Below are 9,440 nucleotides of genomic sequence, written 5' to 3'. Positions count from 1 at the left end.
AACAAAGAATGTCAATAATATCCAGGGAAGGCTCAGTCACGTTGACTAGATTTAGGAGCAATTTATTTTATATGAATTAAAGAAAAACAAGAAGAGAAATCTATTACTTCTACTGGGAGATGTCCCCCAAAAGTATCTAAATTCAACAAACTGTAAGGTCCTTGGCCTAAAATTAACATATATGAGGAAAAACAATTCATATTCATTGAATTTCAGATTTCTTTTTTCCTCAATAAATACCTTTCCCAAACTTTTTCTTACATTTAGAATGTTGATGTGATGATTTCAATAATCTCTATTTGAGAATCAGAATCATATATGGAAAGTGACCTCATTTATAAAGATTAGACATGGGTCCAATATGTGGTATTCATGTCTGCTTACTAATAAAATTAATAGTAATAATATCCAGTATTTATTTAGTGTTAGTCATGTACCTCGAAATATATGATGGTGTTTGACTATGCAACTGAAACTAATTACACTAAGCAGCTCTGGGGCATTACTATTCCCGTTTTACAGATGAGGAGACTGAGAGGACTACCAGTTGATCTCTCAGTGGAGATCAGTTAACAGGTGCAGAAAAACATGCCTTGTAAGAGGGTTGGTAGCAGAGGAAGGCTGAGGATCAGGGAAACTGAAAAGTCAGTAACTGGTAGAACTGAGATTGGAACCTAAATCATTTTTACCCTACTTACTACCAACCACTTTGTAATACTGTCTTCAGTGTAACTTCATTTGATGAGAAATTCTTATAATGTGCTAACCATAATTTAATAACTTTTAAAGATGACTTTATGTATGATCTTGAAAAATATTCAGAAGAAAGTCAATTTTAACTCCTTTTCCTATAATATACTCTACATTTTTAGTATCAGCATTAAAAGGAAACCCATTGAACATAAAACTTCCCATTATTTGTAATACTAATAGCAGTTTTAGTTAATAGAAATTTAAAAAGACAAGGTACTGTAACTACTTATTTGTTCAGCAAATATTTATTAAGCACCTACTGTATATGACAGACACTGTTCTAGATGTTGGGGATACTGGTAAACAAACAGCCAAAATCCCTGCCTTATGAAGCATCCCTGCTAACTGTGAAAAGCTAAACCATACAAAGACAACATTAAATTCTTGGTAGTATTAGGGAAGGTAAATAGATCTGAAAGCCAAAACAATGTGTAACTGCAGTTAATTAGACTCTAGAGCCTCAATTATGAGCCATCTTTGGCTTCAAAAATTGCTTTAAAAGAAGTGACTGGGCTTCCCTGGTGGCGGGGTGGTTGAGAGTCTGCCTGCTGATGCAGGGGATGCGGGTTCGTGCCCCGGTCTGGGAGGGTCCCGCATGCCACGGAGCGGCTGGGCCCGTGAGCCATGGCCGCTGAGCCTGTGCGTCCGGAGCCTGTGCTCTGCAACGGAGAGGCCACAACAGTGAGAGGCCCGCGTACCGCAAAAAAAAAAAAAAAAAAAAAAGAAGTGACTGCTCAGCTTCTCCTAGTGGCAAGTTTAGGGCTAAGCATGAGAACTGGGAAAAAATGATGTCAAATGGCTTCAAACAAATATCCAGTTTAAGTTGACTGAAAGATCTGAGGAGTTTCCTAGGAAATGTAAAGAAGGTCTCAGAAGTTTCTGGAGTGACATCATGGCTGTGTTATGATGCCCGTGTGAAGCCATGTGCTGTGTTGATCTGCACAAATACTCATGGGTCTTCTGGATTCCTTTCTCCCTTGAGTCTGTGCCTCAATAACAGCCCCATTCACTATGCTCAATTGTCTCTGATTTCTCTAAGAGAAAAAAAAATACCAAGAAAATAAAAATTGTCCTTCATAGAGGGGAATCCAGGTCACCAAATATAATCAGTGATACTACAAAGTGAACATCATCCAAATATTTACTATATAACCATAGAATAAATTTCCACATCTCCAAAATGTGCAAGATTTAAAATGCTTAACTAGCTTTTAGGGTTATTGTGAAAATTCATTACTGGAGAGCCTTGAGGAAAAGTGTTTATAAAGCACTTGGAAAAGATAATTGCAATGAAAAGCACATTTAGCAGTCATGTAGAATGTGGTTTAGTTTCCTTTGGTTATAAAGCTCATCACTGTACATAAAAACCCAGATTTTGCATGAATGGATAAGCCAGCTAGAGGAACTCTTGATAGTCAGTTCTGCAAGATATTATATTCAGTAATTAATTTTATAATAACTGGTTCACACATATAAAGTACTCTATTTGCATAAAAAATTACTGCTTAAATGACAAATCAATTATTGCACACAAAGTCAATTATTATACACTTGTTTAAAACTGAATATCATAATTACAATTTGAGTAATTTGCTGTTTTTCCTACTGCAACACAGTATAGTAATTAGTATTCTAGCTCTGTGAGATTAAGTATCTCCATAAAGTCATTAAAATAAAAATCCCTAAATCCAGTGCGTAGTAAATGCATGATAATTATAATATTTCAAAGAAGATTTTTTTAAAATAGAAATGATCATGGAGCCTCCTCTCCTTTCTAAACCTTATGATAGAGTCCACATGGCTACTGGTTATTACTCTTTTTTTCTTAAACAGAGGTGGGGGTAACAACTGAGAATGCAAAGCTGGAGAGTAAGCACCTTTTTGATCAAATCTACCTACATAAAGTAACTATAATTCTTTTAAGAAGCATCAAAAAGGGATTTATTGGTGAGTTTTCTAATTGGAACATGTAACTCCCAGTGAAATAAACATAAACACTTAGCTTATTTTAATCCCACAGAAATATATGCAAGTGAAAAACATTCAGATGGGAGCAGAATCATCATGGGTGGAGAAAGAGCCTACGAGGAGCTATTAATAAGCTTTCATTCTGAAGAGGCCCGCAGACCCACATGGCCATATGGATCAGGCAAGTTGCTGGCACTCATAAATATGTTTCTCTCTAATGCTTTTCCGTGAGCAAAGTACACACTGAATGTCAATTCTAGCTTCCAATTTCATCTAGAATCTGACCTTTTTTCACCTCCTCCACCTTGGTCCAAGCCACCATCATCTCTCACTTGAATTAATGTAATAGCTTCTAAGTCCCACCCTACTCCTTCTAGTAGTTCAGTAAAACAGCCAACATGGGCTTTTCAAACCATAACTCAGATGAAGTTATAAGCAGATAAGTTGAGCAGATAACTTCACTCAAACCCCTCTAATGTCTTTGCCATGGGCAACAAGACCCACCTGACCCAGCCTGGTAGTGATAAGAGGTATGAAGAAAAATGAAGCATGGTAAGATGCTGCATACTGTCCAAGGTGCTATTTGAAAGGAGGCAGTGAGGGAAGCCCTTTCTGAGGAAGGGCATTTGAGTGGAGCTCTGAGTGGAATGTGAGAGTGCGCCAAGAGGTATCTGGGGAAGAGCCGCCAGATGAAAAATACAGGGCAGGCCAAGTGGAGAGTGAGGTTGGCATATTGGAGAAAAGGAGACCAGAGGCTCAGGAAGGGTAAGGGGTGAGTGCTACCCCATGATGTTGGAGAAATAGCCAGGGGCTAGTTTTCTAAGGTGGTTGGATACTTTTTCAGTGAGCTGGAAGGAAAGCCATTGGAGAGTTTTTGGTAGAAAGAAGAGTGACTAGATCTGACTCCTATTTTACAAAAAAGGATCACCTGGCTGTTGTGTGGAAAACAGACTGAAAAGGGGTAAATGTAGAAGCTAGGAGAGCAGAGTCTTACAAGGGAGATTTATTCCCAGTGGCTGTGGGATATTACCTAGAGCTCCTTGGTAATATTTGGGAGCTGGGATAGAAGGCCCACACTCACCAATCATCCAGGTAAATATGGGAGCAGAACAAAACAGGGCAACACCTCTCAGCCCCACCATCACAGTCACTCTGAAAGCTCAAAACAGATGCCCAGTGTTCAACACACAAAGGATTAGCCTTCCTAATAATGAAAAAGAAAGATAAAAATAAAAATAGTGCAGCAAGAAATACAGTATTTTTCAATCTTTCAACTGTAAAGAGAGTAAAAATAGGATCAGAAGAAATGACACACACAGGCCCACCCCTTTCTCTGGGAAATATGTGGCCAGATAGGCCCCATTTGTCATTTATGTTCACATAAATAAGACATTCATAGAGGAAGTCACCCTTAACCCCAAAGGAACAGTGAAATGAGTAACAGCATTGGTCACTGCAGAAATCTATTTTTTGTTTCACTGTCCTAATGTACATTTTTCTTCTTTTTCCCTACTATTCTATCTGTTAAATATAAGTAACCCAAGGTTTTTGTTTTACAATAAAAAACATGCCATGATACTCTGCATCAACCATACTAATTTCTTCCATTATAGTTAAACATCTGCTCATTTGAATCTATGTCATCTACCAATCTGTGGCATAATCCCATTGACTGTGACCTAGAGAGGAAATGATGAGTTAATAAAATTCATAAGTCCTGTGGACTCACTGGACTAAAGCTATCAAAAAGGGTGGTATTTATGTTTTTGCCCAAAACATAATTTGAAGTCTCTACCTATCTGAAATTCCATGAAGTACCCCCACTCCAAGTGTTCCTGATTGTTTCTAGAAGGGCCTGTTGTTCTCATATGACTGGAATACCTAATGTGGTAATAAGCTCACTCTCTTCCAGTAAGCACATTCCCTATGGATTGGAATAAGAGTATAGCACAGCAATTACCAGCTCAGGCTCTGAATTCAGACTGTGTGAATTGGAATTGTAACACTGCCATTTACTAGCTACATGACAGTGGGCAAGTTACTTTATTTCTGTATGCCTGTTTCCTGATTTGTAAAACAGGGATAATTTTACCTTCCTACCTGCTAGCAATTACCGTTCATAATAATGTTATGGCTAGTAGGACAATGTCTGATGTCTGATAAATGATTAATAAACGTTAGTCATTATTATAATGTTTTGGGGAGAGGAGATGTTTTCAGCCCCACCACTGCCCATTCTGAGGGTGCCCGTGTGGTGAATGCCGATGTCTAGGCCAAGCACCCTGTATCCAGGTGTCCCATAGCTGCCCTTGTTTAGCGCTGAGATCTGGACAGAGGCAGGAAGATTAACTTTCTCTTTAAACTCTTGGTTGGGCCTTATCTTCTTGGCTCCAAATGGAACTAACTGGGTCCACCATCTTGTCAAGTTTCTGGCCTGTGGTTTCTGTTAGTTTCTCGTCCTCTCTCCTCCATATAGGAGGGTTCAAATCCAGACCTTGTGCCTAAACAGGAAGCAGACCTCACACGGTCGACCCCCTTCATTCTCCTACTGGTTCTTGCCAGTAGGAAGGCAAACTCCTCTCCCTTCCCTTAATTACTAAACAAATGCTCCCGTATTTAACGTTCACACATGTGGAAGGAAAGTGGGAGAGGAGTATTTTCTACACCATCAATGTCTGGGTCTAGTTCAGCCAGCCAAACATGCTCTGTTACGTATGTTGGAGCTTCATCTACTCAGTGGGGTCAGATTCAGATAGCTCAGGGTTACCTGTTTTAAAAGATATACTGTATCATATGATACAGGTATATGATACAATGTATCTTTTAAAACAGGTTAAAGTGGATTTAAAAATATAGAGGCCAAATGTGTATGGCTCAAATGCAATAAAAACCTTATTTCTTACTCATGTAACAGTCCAAGGTGGATGTAACTATTGGGCGGTTCTCCTCCACTTAGCAATTCAGGGAGTGACCCAGATTCCTTTCTTTTTGAGGCTCTGGACATTGTTATTGTCTGTATCTACTTCTCTAAAGATAAATGGAGCATAAAGGAAGCATGCTTGCTTCTAAAAGCCTTAGTGCAGAAGAGCCCACATCTCTTCCATTCACTGTCCATTGTGAGTTAATCACATGGTCACACCTAGCTGCAAGGTCTGTCACAGGCATTCCCTGGCCAAGAAGTCACTTCCCAGCTCCACCTGTACACTACGGAATGGGAAAAAACATCTTTTGGTGGGCAGTTAGCCATCTCTACAAATAAAGAAAACTATTTCACATGATCACAGTCATTTGATACTAATCAAAATACATAAACTTTTGAATACTTCTTACTCCAGAACAAAATTAAAGTATATCAGTGAATTATTATCAGGTGAAACAAAGTTTTTTAAAAAGGTGTAATTTTAATCAGTATATGTATTCTTCCTATCACATTCTCTGCAAGGAATTATGGTTCAATTAAGAGAAAATATTTACTGACAAGGATTATTAAATTAAGTCTTCATTCTAGAAATTGCTTCTAGTATGGTTGAAGAATAAAGAAGTAAAAAGTGGAACCTAGGGCTTACCTGGTGGTGCAGTGGTTGAGAGTCCGCCTGCCGATGAAGGGGACGCGGGTTCGTGCCCCGGTCCGGGAAGATCCCACATGCCGCGGAGCAGCTGGGCCCGTGAGCCATGGCCGCTGGGCCTGCACTTGAGGAGCACACGGGAGAGGCCACAGCAGTGAGAGGCCCACGTACCGCAAAAGAAAAAAAAAGGTGGAACCTAAACACCTTCCCCCCCACCTTTTTTTCTTTTCTACCTTTTCTACTACCCGATATCCAACATAGGATTCACATTCAGAAGTCTCTGGCAAGGATGGAAAAGATACTATGTACCTCATGGTACTCATTAGCAATATTTTAAAGACTATTTTTAACCTTAATAAGCTAACTCAATTCATGCTCAGGGAGTTTCTAAAATTACAGGATTTCAAAGTGCTAAACAAATACCCCTGACTCAGGAGGCATCTTTTTCTACATTACTAATGCATTACACATAAGCTTCCTAATACTGGTGCCACTGTGCAAACAGTACTGTCACTTAGAACCACGTTCACCTTTTGTAAACAAATGATTCAATTAATAAACCTCACCAGGGAATAGTGCTTTTGACTTAAAGGTTGCCTTTCTAAGATTGCTTTATAAAACAGCCTTCACTTTCCTGGAGCTTATGACCTACGTGCATTCAAGGATTTGCTAATGAACTGCTCAGCTGCTGAGTTGAGTAAATAGAAAAGGCCATTTCTCTTTGCTCTTTTCACACCTTTTAATTGGAAGAAGTATGTTTTGGTCTGATTCATACTTTTACTTGTATGTGTCAGAAACTTGTGTAAATAAGAATTTGGTTAAAATTCTGCAGGCAGTAGAGGTCATATTTTTTTTTAACATGGGCGGTAGGGTTGCTTTAATTCTACAGGATGAGGATTAATAGATCACGAGTGACATGATGGATGGGTTTGAGCATTACATTCTAAGCTGTGTGAGTTTTAACTCTCACAATGTGTCTATGTTTCTAAAGCAATTATTTTCCAAGTAGAATGCACAGGGTGGCCCAAGGAGGTTAGGAGAGATTGTATTAGTCAAGGCTCTTTCCAGTTGCAGGTGATAGAAACACTTCTCAAAACGTATTAAGCACAAAATGGAATGTTTCTGCTCATGTATGTGAAATGTCGAGGGTTGGGCTAATTTCAGGCAAGGTTGGTGTATCAGCAGGTGTCTCAAGAGAAAACAGCTGGCACATTTGTATTAGAATAACAAGAATGGTTTATTTATACAAGGACTATCATGAAATTGTGGGAATAGTGAATGAAAATGATCTAATACAGTAACCCAGGTTTTGTAGGGGTACAGCTGTTACCACCTCTAGGCCCAATGATATGAGAGAAGGGAGAAGTTACTTGACAAACCAGCCTGAGACAGTTCTGCAGAGAGACCCAAAGTATCTCACCTTACTCTGCTAGTGCTCCCCAGTGCTCCACCCCACCCGAAAGCCAGAAGGCACTCTACATTGTCTCCACAGGTCAGACACTGGGGTAGGGAGCTAGTGGAGAAAGGTGGAACGTAGTTCTGAAAAGGCAAACAGAAGCCGGGCAGAAAAGGCAAACAGAAGCACAACTAGATATGATTCCGTCAGGGCTAGGTCTCCATCTACCAGACCTTCTTTATTCTTCATTACCATTAGACATGCTTTTCTCCCTGGCGGCAAAAAGACCACCAGTAGCTCTATGCCTAAGTCCCATCAGCCTGGCGAGCCCTGAGAGGGTTTCTTTTCCCTGAGAGTTGAACATAAGTCCCCACATGGGCTCACAGATCCTTCCCTGAACCAATCACTGTAGGCAGGAGAAAGAATACACTGAGAAGCCAGGTTTGCATTATGTGCCAGACTCTGGAACTGAAGTGGATTCAGCCATACTTGAACCAAATGAATTGAGTTAGAGAAGACTGCATCCTCAAAGGGAAAGGCAGGGGTTATGATCAGAAGATAAAGGGGAAATTGATGTTGAACAGGTAGCTAGCCACTGAAAAGATATCTACTTCAGGAACCAAAGCTGGAAGCCGGGTGTGAGCAAATACCCTCACTGCATGTGTCAAGCACATCCCCGGTTATCTTTTTTTTTTTTTTTTACCAAGATCCATCCTGAAAAAGGTGACTCTTTTCCTGGGATAGACCCACTAGATAATCTGAAGACCTAGTATTTCTTCATCACTTCTGAGATTCTCTCAGTTCAGTTCTTTAGCAATTATTATTTCCTTGAAGGGAAAATGATGGTATTTTCCTTCGAGAGGCATATAAATGAGGAGGGGTGATACATTCTTCTGGAATTCTTAACATGGGGTCTTTGGAATTCTAGGGAGTTTAGTTATAGACTCTATGGTTCTTGTGAACACCTGTAATTATACATAAAACACATTATTTTCCTTTTCTAAGTGGGAGAGTCCATAGCTTTTCTTAGATTCTCAGAGTGGTGACCCCCAAATAGTTAATAGCCCCTGATGTTTCACCCCCTTTCATGAATAAATACCCTTTCTGATGGCTCATAGCTCCCACAGAGAGCAGCTATAAGAATGCTGCATCAAGATCTGAGTTCCAGATAATCCAGACTGCTGTTTCATCTGGTTTGTAAGTTGTAAGCAGACAGGCCTACTCTATAAAGAGATAACCATGTGTATAAAAAGAGAAAAAAATATTTAATTTTAAAATACCAAAATAAATAAGTCAGATACTTAATAATGATGTCCCTAAAAGTGATGGTGGCTCTAGTAGTTAGCTATATAATGAAATGAGGTTCTTATAATTGTCCAGGGTTAATTCTATTTTAAAAATATTTTTTTCTCTTCCATATTAACTGTCTGTGTTTATAAATATATATAAGCATATTGGAAGTGCTGAGCAGTCCTATAACCAAAACATATTTTTAATCTTGCTTGAACCAGATTTTTTTCAAATTTATTTGATCATGTAAACATTTCTTTCACTAACTCCTATTTACCATCCTGTAGAGCTAGTTCTATGTGCCACACATTTGGGGAAACAATAAGGCAAACATTTATCAGAACCTATTCTAGATTCAAATTTTTGTTGCCTTTCAGGAGAAGAGGAACAGGGAGATTGAGAGGGGAAATGACAATTAAATAATTCAGTTTCTACTTTAATATTTTTAGTCATGGGTTCTGAGCCCA

This window comes from Mesoplodon mirus (genome assembly GCF_964341445.2).
Source record: "Mesoplodon mirus genome assembly, chromosome: 8".
NCBI lineage: Eukaryota > Metazoa > Chordata > Mammalia > Artiodactyla > Ziphiidae > Mesoplodon > Mesoplodon mirus.
Note: the sequence above shows the minus strand (reverse complement) of the source record.